The 13,751-nt window shown below is 45.7% G+C and overlaps 1 protein-coding gene across 1 annotated transcript in view; it reads right to left on the bottom strand.

Annotated features, from left to right (window-relative positions):
- Window positions 1–13,751, bottom strand: part of LOC139240186 (NAD(P) transhydrogenase, mitochondrial-like) — a 286,175-nt gene that overhangs the window by 28,143 nt on the left and 244,281 nt on the right. The gene's annotated exons all lie outside the window — the stretch shown is intronic.

The raw sequence follows: 13,751 nt of genomic DNA, 5'->3' as shown, positions 1-13,751 counted from the left end.
TTTATATAGCATATTAACAAGATTTCAGGACTTCCCAAAGTGCTTCAAGGCCAATAATATACTCTGGGAGTGTCGTCATTATCTTTATATGAGCAAACACAACAGCCGTATTTGCACAGAGCAAGGCCTCACAAACAGTAAATTAGATGATTGGCCAATTAATCCATTTTGGGTGGTGTTGGCTGAGGGAGGAATGTTGGCCAGGACACTCGAAGAACTCTTTGCCCTTCTTGGTGTGGCACTGTGGGAGTTGTTGTGTCCACTTGAACAGAAAGAATGGGCTTCAGTTGAATATGCCATCTGAAGAACACTCCCTCAGTACCTCACTGAAGGGCCAGACTGGGAAAAAAACATTGCAGTCAATCCGACTAGTACCAAAATCCCATCCCCCTTCGCCATTTCCTTAAATATTTATCCAATTCTTCTTTATTACATTTTTCCATACTATCAATCCGGATAAGTGTGAGGTAATGCATTTGGGGAGGTCTAACAAGGCAAGGGAATACACATTAAATGGTACAACACTGAAAAGTGTAGAGGAACAAATAGATCTTGGAGTGCAGGTCCACAGATCCCTGAAGGTAGTAGACCAGGTAGATAAGGCGGTTAAGAAGGCTTATGAAATATTTGCCTTTATTTGTCGAGGCATGGAATATAAAAGTAAAGACGTTATGCTTGAACTGTATAAAACACTGGTTATGGCGCAGCTGGAGTACTGTGTGCAGTTCTGGTCACTGCATTACAGGAAAGGTGTGATTGCACTGTAAAGGGTGCAGAGGAGATTTACAAGAATGTTGCCTGGACTGGAGACATTTGGCTATGAGGAAAGATTGGAGATGCTGGGTCTGTTTTCTTTGGAACAGAGGAGGCTGAGGGGAGACTTGCTTGAGGTGTATAAAATTATGAGGGGCCTGGATAGAGTGGATAGGAAGGACCTGTTTCCCTTGGCAGAGGGGTCAACAACCAGGGGTCATAGATTTAGGGTAATTGAGGGAGGTACAGAGAAGATATGAGGGGAAAATTCTTCACCCAGAGGGTGATGGGGGTCTGGAACTCACTGCCTGAAAGGCTGGTAGAGGCAGAAAGCCTCACCACATTTAAAAAATACTTGGATGTACACTTAAAGTGCCATAACCTACAGGACTACGGTCCAAGAGCTGGAAAGTGGGATTAGGCTGGCTAGATCTTGGTCGGCCGGCACGGACAAGATGGGCTGAAATGGCATCCTTCCGTGCTGTAAATTTCTATGATTCTATGATCTGTTTCCCTGTATGAACAGGGGAAAGTACAGTTTAGGAAACCACAACTTTCTGGCAGATTAGAGTACGACCAACTGAGGCAAACTGTCACTTGCACAGTAGGTCAATCAGCATTTCAAAGAGTAAGGTAGGTTAACATTTCAGATTTAACCCTGCACCGCCCATCTATTTAACGGTTTCACCTCAAATGTTTTTCCTTTCAAATGGTGGCTAACCTAAATTTTCAACTTTGTTTATTTCATATTTGTTACATTTGCAGTTTATCTGCACACCGTCTCCCCCCCCCCTCCCCCCCCCCCCCGCCCCACAAAAGCCTATTAATTGATGTGCTTGTGTACAGGACAATGGGCCGAAAATTGCGGCCTCGCCGGTTCTCGGGGCACAATGCGCATGCGCTGAAAACCGGCTTTTCCGATCTGTCAAAATTTCTTCTATGCATCCCCGGGAGAAGGACATCTGCACGGCAGAGATTGGGCTATTTGCCCAACTCATGCCCAGCGAATGTCCTTCAAAGTTTTATGCCTGGTAAAAACAGGCGCATAACTTACTTTTACCAGCGTAACACTTCTAAAACATAGAAAAATTAAGTTTAATCATTTATTTTAAGATTAAAAATCCTGTCCATTAAGATAAGTTTATTTTTAACCCTTTTAAAACACTATGGGCATAAAATTCCGGTCGGAAGCTTCTTTCGAAAGAATGCCTCCGAACCAAATTTTTTAAACGAAAATACCTGGTGGTCCCGGAGGCCTTCATTCCATGCACAGCGTATGGGGAAAGGACTTCCCCGTACGCCTGAAAATGCTGGAGTCACGTGGGCCTGGATCACCAATCACTCTGCAGTATTCTCATTGATAATAATGGGAGCTTTCACCAGGCGAAAGAGTTTGAAGCACATTCGCTGGGCAAGAGATGGGCAAATAGCCCAATCTCACCCGCGCGGATGTCCTTCTCCCGGGGATGCGGAAGATTTGTCAAGAGAGATCTTGATAGATCGGAAAGGCTGGTTTTTGGCACATGCGCATTGCACCCTGAAAACTAGCTTTTGTGTGGCATTGTCGGGTCCATGCGCACTTCATGTGCGCAGGATGTAGGGAAAGGTCCATATCATATACTTGATGATACGACTGGTGATGACTGTGTATTCTTCTATTAACTCTGCCAGTGAGGTCGGAATTTTAGCACCATTAAAAAAAAATTCCAAAAAATATTTTTTTTTCTAAAACATTTATTTACATTTAATTTCAATTAATTTGAAATATGTGAGGTGTTTTTTTAACTTATCGTGCTGTGTTTCGGTGTTTAAGGGGGTTATTCTCATTGATAGTAATGGGAGCCCGTACAAACAGTTACCATTTTTAATCAATGAGAATACTAGATAGTGATTGGTGGTCAACTCATGTGATTCCAGCAGATGCATTCATACATGGAAGACATCTTCCCGTGCGCTACGCAGCGAATGAAAGCCTCAGACGGAATCCTATGTTCTTCCGTACCAACAGGTAGTTTTGTAGATTTTTTTCGGGTCAGAGACGTTCATACGATGAAAGCCTCTCACCACAATTTGCGGCCCATTGTGTTCAGTTGGCAATAAATTGCTCCACACAATCTGCGATGTCTGCTTGGGAATGAACTGCATTTACCTATCATTGGACATTTCCTCCCATTCAGAGATATCCACGCATTAAGCTAACAGATCAGATAGACAGAAAAATTGTGGTTGTATCTCCAATGTTTTAAATTTATGATTATACATGCCAGTCCAAAAAAACTAGCTGTACTATTGCAAACATAATTCACAACTAGAAGTAAAAAGCACAGCCAAGTATTCATTCAATGCACTTTAAATATAGTACATTGGCCTTTTTTTGCCTTGCACTTGCCTAATAAAAGTTTTACCAAGTTAATAAAGTTTGACCTATCCATTACTCAGAAAAATTTAAAAAAATGTTTTTTTTTAAAAGTTCAGCCCAAGAAATATGCAAATAAAAATGCCTGTGTAAACACAAGATTCACTCAGCTCCATTTTCCCCCAAAAAGTACTAAACTTTTAGTGCAGAGTGAAGAACACTACAGTGCTGAATCCCACAAGATGCAGCTGTCGCCTGAAGTTCAAGTTAACTGTCTGCAAACAAGACACCACCTTACAGCCTTTGGACTTTCAGGACTGAGGAATCATTCTGCAGCAAACATGTAAAAAAAAACCTGCGCATTAGACCTGTGCCATGCTTCTCGAATTCCACGTGACAATTTTAAAAATAAATGTCCCTATTTTTTATATATGACAATGTTTTGAAGACTGAAAAGATCTCTTGAAAAAATTTGTAAAAACATACTTGACTCAGTTTCTTGGTTCTTTTCCTTGTTCAATACTGTCTTGTATTTCTTTGCTTGATACCATTTTTTTTCAGAGTTGCTCATTATTTTACGTTTTATTTCTATATATATTTTAATTTTGGCTTCACTTTTCTACATTTTGCTTCTTTCCCAGTTTTTTTCTTTTGTAAAAGGTCTGGGACTCTCTAAGATAGCCAAGTTGGAGACCATGACTACTTATAAAGCATTACTAGATATACTTAAACTAACCCATAACTCCTCGTTATGCCCCAATTCTAATGGACATCAGTCTACACAGTAACAGACACAACCATCTCCACCCATTGGCCTGTCCTAACATGTCAGTCTTCTTACCCCACACTACTTCTGATATTTTTTAATAGCCTAGCCCATCTCCTAAATTTTCACTCCCACTTCCTCCTCAGATAGGCTATTTCAGATTTATCACCATCTGCGGGAATATTTTAACTATGTCTTCACCTTTTGTTGTGCATGTCCCCTTATTGATCATTCTGGAGTCCAACTTATCTATTCCTTGGAGGTCCTAAATATTTCAGTAAGATTGCCTTTTTACCAATGTAAGTATCCCAAGTACTTCCTCATCACTTAGGTGCCTGACAACTTTTATCAAATGAATTGCCCTTCTGTGTATTCCCTCCAAAACTAGCACCTCCCTGTAGTATGGTACTCAGAACATTACATAATTTTGTACAAGCTCATTATCACTTCCTGGGATCGGTGCTCTATCCTTCACTCTATGCATTCCATGATCGTATTTGCCTCTTTCACCACTGCTACATAATGTGCTGAAAGTTTACGGGTGTTTTTGACTAAAACCCCAGATTGCCCTCCTGTGTTGTTCCTGTAGCACGTTCCCATTTATTTAGCTTTCCTTCCCCAGCTTCATGATTGTGCATGTTTCGACATTAAATGGCATTTCTCACTTTTGGTCCAATTCTTTAACCTGTCCAGCTCCCTCAGCAGTCGACCTACTTGCTACCTACTATTGATAACATTTCCCACTTTGCTATTCCCCTTACCACCCCTTCCTCCAAAACATTAATATACATCGAAAACAACAATGGTAACAGAAGTGATCCCTACATTAATCGACACATCATCTCTTTCCTATGTAGACCAGTGAGTTGCTCTTTTAACAATTATCCTTTGAATCCTCAGATTCATCCAGTTCATGATCCACTTCAAACATTTCTCCTATTTCACGCATTCAACTTTGTAAAGTCATTTTATATGTAGTACTTTATTAAAGGTTTTGCTAACGTCTCAGGAGGAGAAATTCACTATCGCCCCGTTTGGGGCGCTACCCTTTCAAAGTTTGAAAAGTTAGCGCCAGGTGCGAACGATCTCAAACTTTAAAAAAAATTGCCGTTTGTGCTCCGAGAAAAGACGGTGAGTTCAGCAGCGCGTTGAAAGGCTCCTTCCCTCCCTTAAAGGGAAAGGCCGTCGCTACAGGCTTTGCAAACAATTGACCTGAGCCACGATGGCAGCCGTGATCCCGCAGAGTGCCAGCCTGATCGATTGTGGGCAAGAACTGGCAAAAAAAGCTGGAATAATAAAGGTAAGTTTTTCTTTTACTTACCTCAGCCACCTCACATTTAAGCATCATCCCCGAAGCGGGCGGCCGCCTGATACACGCCTCCTGCAGCTGCCGGTGTTTTACTCCGGCGCTGTTGCAGGGGGCGGAAGGCAATTTTGGGTCCGGTGCGTTACTGGGGTGATGACGACACGGTTTCCATAGTGCCGCCGCAAACTCCAGCCGAATATGGTGGGAGTCGATGTCATTGCCGCGCCTGGTCGCAAAGCCATTTGTGCCCCATTAGCGCCCCCCTGGGGTCACTAATACGAGGCGCAAAGGCACTTAATTTCGCCCCGTTAGGCCTGGAAATTGGACATCGGCAAAAACCAGCCAATGACAGCGCGGCCTCAAGTTTACGGCCGATGAAAATGGCCGCACTGTTAGCGGGCAACAATTCACGCTGGAGGTTTTAAAGATTTTTAGCCCAGCATTAACGTACAGTGTAACATCCTCCAAGTGGCGTTAGTAGAAGCATCAGACTCAAAGTTCCAGTCCAGGAGGGGCGTTCCGGCTTCTTACAGTCTCTGGGAGCGAGGCTGTGGAGCTCGCAATGAATTGTGGGCAATTAAAAAGGCTATGAATTAAAGGGGCAATGCATTCAGAACCAAATAAAATTAAAATGGAGTGAAAAAATGAAGTTTTCAGCCCTTACTGGCGTTCAAAAAAAATTAACATTAAAAAGAAGTCCCAAATGGGAGTCTTCAGCACTTAAAACTGAATTCCCTACCGAACCTCATAAAATGGAAAAAGAGCTTCAGCACTAACACAAATGGCTCAGCAATCCAGGAAAGTGACACCCAGGGTCTCACACGCAGCACTCCAGCTTTGTGCCGAGGGACAACAGTGCAAGAGAGGTCCTCCACCGCACGGGCCAGGAGGCCCTCAAGAAAGAATGATGTGGGACCAAATCACCAAGGCCGGCATTACCATCAGTGTCGCCCCCAACACCTGGCTCAGATGCCCAAAGAAGCTTCGTTACCTCAGACTATTGGTTAAAGTCAGTGAATGCATCTTCAAAAACCGAGCAACTGCACCACCAGCCTCACACATTGCTCAATGCATAGAAACATAGAAAATAGGTGCAGGAGTAGGCCATTCGGCCCTTCGAGCCTGCACCACCATTCAATATGATCATGGCTGATCATTCACCTCAGTACCCCTTTCCCACTTTCTCTCCATACCCCTTGATCCCTTTAGCTGTAAAGGCCATATCTAACTCCCTCTTGAATATATCCAATGAACTGGCATCAACGACTCTCTGTGGTAGGGAATTCCACAGGTTAACAACTCTCTGAGTGAAGAAGTTTCTCCTCATCTCAGTCCTAAATGGCCTACCCGTTATCCTAAGACTATGTCCCCTGGTTCTGGACTTCCCCAACATCGGGAATTCTTCCCGCATCTAACCTGTCCAGTCCCGTCAGAATCTTATATGTTTCTATGAGATCCCCTCTCATCCTTCTAAACTCCAGTGTATAAAGGCCCAGTTGATCCAGTCTCTCCTCATATGTCAGTCCAGCCATCCCTGGAATCAGTTTGGTGAACCTTCGCTGCACTCCCTCAATAGCAAGAACGTCCTTCCTCAGATTAGGAGACCAAAACTGAATACAATATTCCACGTGAGGCCTCACCAAGGCCCTGTACAATTGCAGTAAGACCTCCCTGCTCCTAGACTCAAATCCCCTAGCTATGAAGGCCAACATACCATTTGCCTTCTTCACTGCCTGCTGTACCTGCATGCCAACTTTCAATGACTGATGAACCATGACACCCAGGTCTCGTTGCACCTCCCCTTTTCCTAATCTGCCACCATTCAGATAATATTCTGCCTTCGTGTTTTTGCCAGCAAAGTGGATAACCTCACATTAATCCACATTATAGTGCATCTGCCATGCATTTACCCACTCACTAACCTGTCCAAATCACCCTGCAGCCTCCTAGCATCCTCCTCACAGCTCACACCGCCACACAGTTTAGTGTCATCTGCAAACTTGGAAATATTACACTCAATTCCTTCATCCAAATTGTTAATGTATATTGTAAAGAGCTGGGGTCCCAGCACTGAGCCCTGTGGCATTCCACTAGTCACTGCCTCCCATTCCGAAAAGGACCCGTTTATCCCTACTCTCTGCTTCCTGTCTGCCAACCAATTCTCTATCCACGCCTGTACATTACCCCCAATACCATGTGCTTTGATTTTGCACACCAATCTCTTATGTGGGACCTTGTCAAAGACATTTTGAAAGTCCAAATACACCACATCCACTGGTTCTCCCTTGTCCATTCTACCAGTTACATCCTCAAAAAATTCCAGAAGATTTGTCAAGCATGATTTCCCTTTCACAAATCCATGCTGACTTGGACCGATCCTGTCACTGCTTTCCAAATGCGCTGCTATTTCATCCTTAACAATTGATTCCAACATTTTCTCCACTATTGATGTCAGGCTAACCGGTCTATAATTTCGCATTTTCTCTCTCCCTCCTTTTTTAAAAGTGGTGTTACATTAGCTACCCTCCAGTCCATAGGAACTGATCCAGAGTCGACAGACTGTTGGAAAATGATCACCAATGCATCCACTATTTCTAAGGTCACCTCCTTAAGTACTCTGGGATGCAGACAATCAGGCCCCGGGGATTTGTCGGCTTTCAATCCCATCAATTTCCCCAACATAATTTCCCGCTTAATGAGGATATCCTTTAGTTCCTCCTTCTCACCAGACCCTCGGTCCCCTAGTACATCCGGAAGGTCATTTGTGTCTTCCTTCGTAAAGACTGAACCAAAGTATTTGTTCAATTGATCTGTCATTTCCTTGTTCCCCATTATTAATTCACCTGAGTCCGACTGCAAGGGACCTATGTTTGTCTTCACTAATCTTTTTCTCTTCACATATCTATAGAAGCTTTTGCAGTCAATTTTTATGTTCCCGGCAAGCTTCCTCTCGTACTCTATTTTCCCCTCCTAATTAAACCCTTTGTCCTCCTCTGCTGAATTTTAAATTTCTCCCAGTCCTCAGGTTTGCTGCTTTTTCTGGCCAATTTATATGCCTCTTCCTTGGATCTAACACTATCCTTAATTTCCCTTGTTAGCCACGGTTGAGCCACCTTCCCTATTTTATTTTTACTCCAGACAGGGATGTACAACTGTTGAAGTTCATCCATGCGATCTATAAATGTTTGCCATTGCCTATCCACCGTCAACCCTTTAAGTATCATTTGCCCGTCTATTCTAGCCAATTCACGCCTCATGCCATCGAAGTGAGCTTTCCTTAAGTTTAGGACTCAAGTCTCTGAATTGACTGTGTCACTCTCCATCTTAATAAAGAATTCTACCATATTATGGTCACTCTTCCCAAGGGGCTTCGCACAACAAGATTGCTAATTAGTCCCATCTCATTACACATCACCCAATCTAGGATGGCCAGCTCTCTAGTTGGTTCCTCGACATATTGGTCAAGAAAACCATCTCGAATACACTCCAGGAAATCCTTCTCTACCGCATTGCTACCAATTTGGTTACCCAATCTATATGTAAATTAAAGTCTCCCATGATAACTGCTGTACCTTTATTGCACACATCTCTTATTTCTTGTTTGATGCTGTCCCCACCTCACTACTACTGTTTGGTGGTCTGTACATAACTCCCACCAGCGTTTTCTGCCCTTTGATATTCCGCAGCTCCACCCATACCGATTCCACATCATCCAAGCCAATGTCCTTCCTTACTATTGCATTAATTTCCTCTTTAACCAACAACGCCACCCCGCCTCCTTTTCCTCTCTGTCTATCCTTCCTGAATGTTGAATACCCCTGGATGTTGAGTTCCCAGCCTTGGTCACCCTGGAGCCATGTCTCTGTGATGCCAATTACATCATATCCATTAACTACTATCTGTGCAGTTAATTCGTCCACCTTATTCCGAATACTCCTCGCATTGAGGCACAGAGACATCAGGCTTGTCTTTTTAACACACCTTGCCCCTTTTGAATTTTGCTGTAATGTGGCCCTTTTTGTTTTTTGCCTTGTGATTCCCTGCCCTCCACTTTTACTATTCTCCTTTCTATCTTTTGCCTCTCTCTCCCTTTTACTTCCCTCTGTCTCCCTGCATAGGTTCCCGTCCCCCTGCCATATTAGTTTAACTCCTCCCCAACTGCACGAGCAAACACTCCCCCTTGGAGATTGGTTCCGGTCCTGCCCAGGTGCAGACCGTCCGGTTTGCACTGGTCCCACCTCCCCCAGAACCGATTCCAATGCTCCAGGAATTTGAATCCCTCCCTTCTGCACCACTCCTCAAGCCACGTATTCATCTGAGCTATTCTGTGATTCCTACTCTGACTAGCACGTGGCACTGGTAGTAATCCTGAGATTACTAATTTTGAGGTCCTACTTTTTAATTTAGCTCCTAACTCTCTAAATTCGTCTCGTAGGACCTCATCCAGTTTTTTACCTATATCGTTGGTACCTATGTGCACCACGACAACTGGCTGTTCACCCTCCTTTTTCAGAATGTCCTGCACCCGCTCCAAGACATCCTTGACCCTTGCACCAGGGAGGCAACATACCATCCTGGAGTCTCGGTTGCGGCCGCAGAAACGCCTGTTTACTCCCCTTACAATCGAATTCCCTATCACTATAGCTCTCCCACTCTTTTTCCTGCCCTCCTGTGCAGCAGAGCCACCCATGGTGCCATGAACTTGGCTGCTGCTGCCCTCCCCTGATGAGTCATCCCCCTCAATAGTATCCAAAGCGGTGTATCTGTTTTGCAGGGGGATGACCGCAGGGGACCCCTGCACTACCTTCCTTGCACTGCTCTTCCTTTTGGTCACCCAATCCCTATCTGGCTGTGGTGTGACCAACTCGCTAAACGTGCTATTCACGTCATTCTCAGCATCGTGGCTGCTCCAGAGTGAATCCACCCACAGCTCCAGTGCCGCAATGCGGTCCGTCAGGAGCTGCAGGCAGATGCACCTCCCGCACACGTAGTCGTCAAGGACACCGGAAGCATCCCTGAGTTCCCACATAGTACAGGAGGAGCATAACACGTGTCTGAGCTGTCCTGCCATGACTTAACCCCGAGATTAACTTAATTTGGCAATAACAATGCTAAAGGTTACTTACTAATAAAGAAAAGAGAATGAAAAGCTACTTACCAATCACCAGCCAATCTCTTATCCCCTTGGCTGTGACGTCACCTTTTGGTTTCTTTCTACTTCTTTCTACTTCTCCCTGCAGCTGCACCGGCTGGGCCTCTCCAACGAACTCCCGCTGCCTCTCGCGGCCTTTATAGGCCTCCGACCCGGACTCTCGCCTCTCCAATGAACTCCCGCTGCCTCTTGCGGCCTTTATAGGCCTCCGCCCCGGACTCTCGTCTCTCCAACGAACTCCCGCTGCCTCTCGTGGCCTTTATTGGCCTCCAACCCGGACTCTCGCCTCTCCAACGAACTCCCGCTGCCTCTCGCGGACTTTATAGGCCTCCGACCCGGACTCTCGCCTCTTAACGAACTCCCGCTGCCTCTCGCGGCCTTTATAGGCCTCCAACCCGGACTCTCGCCTCTCCAACGAACTCCTGCTGCCTCACGCAGCCTTTATAGGCCTCCGACCCGGACTCTCGCCTCTCCAACGAACTCCCGCTGCCTCTCGCGGCCTTTATAGGCACCGACCCGGACTTTCGCCTCACCAACCCATCGCCCACCCCAATTACGAGGCACATCTCCCATTCCTAGCATAACCTCGCCCCCTTGGAGGAGTAGATGCTAGCCATTCTTGGCAGAGGCATGGCTGAGCCCTTGGCCAGCAGCGGGGCAGAAAGGATACAAGATGCTGGTATCCTCATATGTTATCCTCCTACTCGCATGAACATCTTGCTTTCCCACCCTTCCCTCACCACAACTCCACCCTTGTGCCTTCCTCATTTCATACATCCAAGAAATGCAGCCTGCCCAGTTAGTCATTTGCCAAGAAGAAGGGGGGGGGGGAAAGTGTAGAAGAAGAAAAAACACCATCACTTAATTTGACACTCCTACCCACCAGCTCCTCAAGGTCGACCAGCAAGGCCAGTTGCAGTGCCCCCCACTGAAGATCAGCAGCCTTCCACCAGCCATGCTGTAGCCACTGCTGTGTGACATCATTAGGATAGGCAAGACACACAGAAGACAGTCACTAAGTGAATGCATATAAGGGTGATGAGTTGATTTTTTGATGTCCTATTAGATGGATAGATGTATAAAGTTGGATTGGAAAGTTTGCTTTGTGGTGGCTTTTATTTCAGCATTGTGGGGCGCTGTGTTGGTCAGTAACAGAGTGAAGGTAAGGTGTGGGACAAATGTTGAAAAGGGAACTGGGGTTGTAGCCACTGGTACCACAGGTGGATGATTCCATTCCAGATATCCCGGCCAGAAAGTGGCTGTCTGGGTTGCCTCCTTCCTTCTGTTCCTTCCTCTTCTGCGTCTTCCTTTTCCCTCTGAAAGCAGATGCTGTAAATCTGAAATTACAGCATAAAATGCTGGAAATACTCAGCAGGTCAGGCAGCATCTTGACATATAGACGTGGACTCTGTTTCTGTTTCGACGTATGTTGCCTGATCTGCTGAGTATTTCCAGCATTTTCTGTCTTCTCAGAGGCCTTCCTTTACCATCCGAGGCCTTGCAGCCAGCAGCACTCCTTACACACTTAAAAAACTTTTATCATCTATTGCAGCAAGCCACTATTTCAATAAAATAAAAAAAACGTCCAAAAACTTAAATGTAAACTTACCTGAAAGATGTGTGCGTTCCTTTAAGATGTCCTAACAGCGCCTCTGTGTGTCTGCTGCACGCTAGGTTTACATGGCGAGCTTAGGACCCAGCGCTGAACTCAGCACTAGGGTCGAAGTTCGCCGTCGTGATTTTAAGTCAGCGTTGCACACTGACTTATGTCACCACTCTGCCATTACTTTTTTTTTGCAGGGCAATATTCTTTTTTATTATTCGTTCATGGGATGTGGGCATTGCTGGCAAGGCCAGCATTTATTGCCCATCCCTAATTGCCCTTGAGAAGATGGTGATGAGCCTCCTTCTTGAACCGCTGCAGTCTGTGATAAAGGTACTCCCGCAGTTAGGGAGGGAGTTCCAGGATTTTGACCCAGCGACGATGAAGGAACGACGATATACTTCCAAGTCAGGATAGTGTATGACTTGGAGGGGAACCTGGAGGTGATGCTGTTCCCATGTGCCTGCTGCCCTTGTCCTTCTCGGTGGTAGAGGTCACAGGTTTGGGAGGTGCTGTCAAAGTAGCCTTGGCGAGTTGCTGCAGTGCATCTTGTAGACGGTACATCCTGCAGCAATGGTGCATCTGTGATGGAGGAAGTGAATGCTTAAGGTGGTGGATGGGGTGAGAAGCAAGCGGGCTGCTTTGTCCTGGATGGTGTCGAACTTCTTGAGTGTTATTGGAGCTGAACCCAACCAGGCAACTGGAGAGTATTCCATCACACTCCTGACTTGTGCCATGTAGATGAAAGTTTTCCATCAAACTCCTGACATGTAGATGGTGGAAAGGCTTTGGGGAGTCAGGAGGTAAGACACTTGCTGCAGAATACTCAGCCTCTGACCTGCTCTTGTAGCCACAGTATTTATGTAGCTGGTCCAGATAAGTTTCTAGTCAATGGTGACCTCCAGGATGTTGAAGGTGGGGTATTCAGCGATGGTAATGCCGTTGAATGTTGAGGGACAGTGGTTAGACTCTCGTTTGTTGGATATAGTCATTGCCTGGCACTTGTTTGGCGGAAATGTTACTTGCCACCTAGCAACCAAACTTAGCGGCAGCGCTACCGGGCCCATGAAAATGGAAGACGGCGTGCGACCTGCTACCATCTGCCGGAAAAGTGGCGGCCGTTGTTTTCTTGATATTATTCTGTGCTAACAGGTGGGAGGGAATTTCTCCCCTTAAGTATATTCAATATACTGAGATTCTCTTACCAAATCAGGTTATAAACTCTAATAGATTTGTCAAGCACTTGTAAATTTATGTTGACTATTATGCTTCACTATTTCCTCTTTTCGTTTACTTTCTATTTTTTCCCCAACTATTGATTTCAACTTACTGGGCCACAAATTACAGTCAGAGGGTTAGAATCATAGACATTTCATCATCATCATAGGCAGTCCCTCAGAATCGAGGAAGACTTGCTTCCACTCCTGAAGTGAGTTCTTTGGTGGCTGAACAGTCCAATACGAGAGTCACAGACTCTGTCACAGGTGGGACAGATAGTCGTTGAGGGAAGGGGTGGATGGGACTGGTTTGTCGCACGCTCTTCCCGCTGCCTGTGCTTGATTTTTGCATGCCATGTTCTCAGCGTTGAGACTCGAGGTGCTCAGCGCCCTCTCGGATGCACTTCCTCCACTTAGGGCGGTCTTGGGCCAGGGACTCCCAGGTGTCAGTGGGGATGTCGCACTTTATCAGGGAGGCTTTGAGGGTGTCCTTGCAGCTGCCCACCTTTGGCTCGTTTGCCATGAGGGAGCTCCGAGTAGACCACTTGCTTTGGGAGTCTCGTGACTGGCATGCAAACTATGTGGCCTGCCCAGCGGA

This window comes from Pristiophorus japonicus, chromosome 2, assembly GCF_044704955.1.
Source record: "Pristiophorus japonicus isolate sPriJap1 chromosome 2, sPriJap1.hap1, whole genome shotgun sequence".
Classification (NCBI taxonomy): domain Eukaryota; kingdom Metazoa; phylum Chordata; class Chondrichthyes; family Pristiophoridae; genus Pristiophorus; species Pristiophorus japonicus.
This window is presented reverse-complemented; position numbering and strand designations above follow the sequence as displayed.